This window comes from Microtus oregoni, unplaced genomic scaffold, assembly GCF_018167655.1.
Source record: "Microtus oregoni isolate MIOR12 unplaced genomic scaffold, Mior012 000023F_ref0000262, whole genome shotgun sequence".
In the NCBI taxonomy this organism is placed as follows: Eukaryota; Metazoa; Chordata; class Mammalia; order Rodentia; family Cricetidae; genus Microtus; species Microtus oregoni.
Genome location: NW_024543082.1, coordinates 24,861,145 through 24,861,406, shown reverse-complemented (window position 1 = coordinate 24,861,406; position 262 = coordinate 24,861,145).

The window sequence follows — 262 nt, the reverse complement described above, 5'->3', positions numbered from 1 at the left end:
GGGTGAAGGCTTGGCTTTTGTTTTTATTTTGGTACGCGATTTCTGGGTTCTCAAGCGTGAACTTTGTAGATGACAATGTAGCCTAGTAATGTCACGCAAAATACACACGTAACTACGGAGCTCTGGATTCTAGGATGTGGCCTAATGCCAAGCTTCACTCAGTGTTGCCCAGAGAAGCGAAAGGGTTGCACATTCCTGCGAGTCCAAAGGGTCGTTTTCCTGTTCTGTTTCGATCTCTTTCCCAGGTTCCGGTGACGTCCCC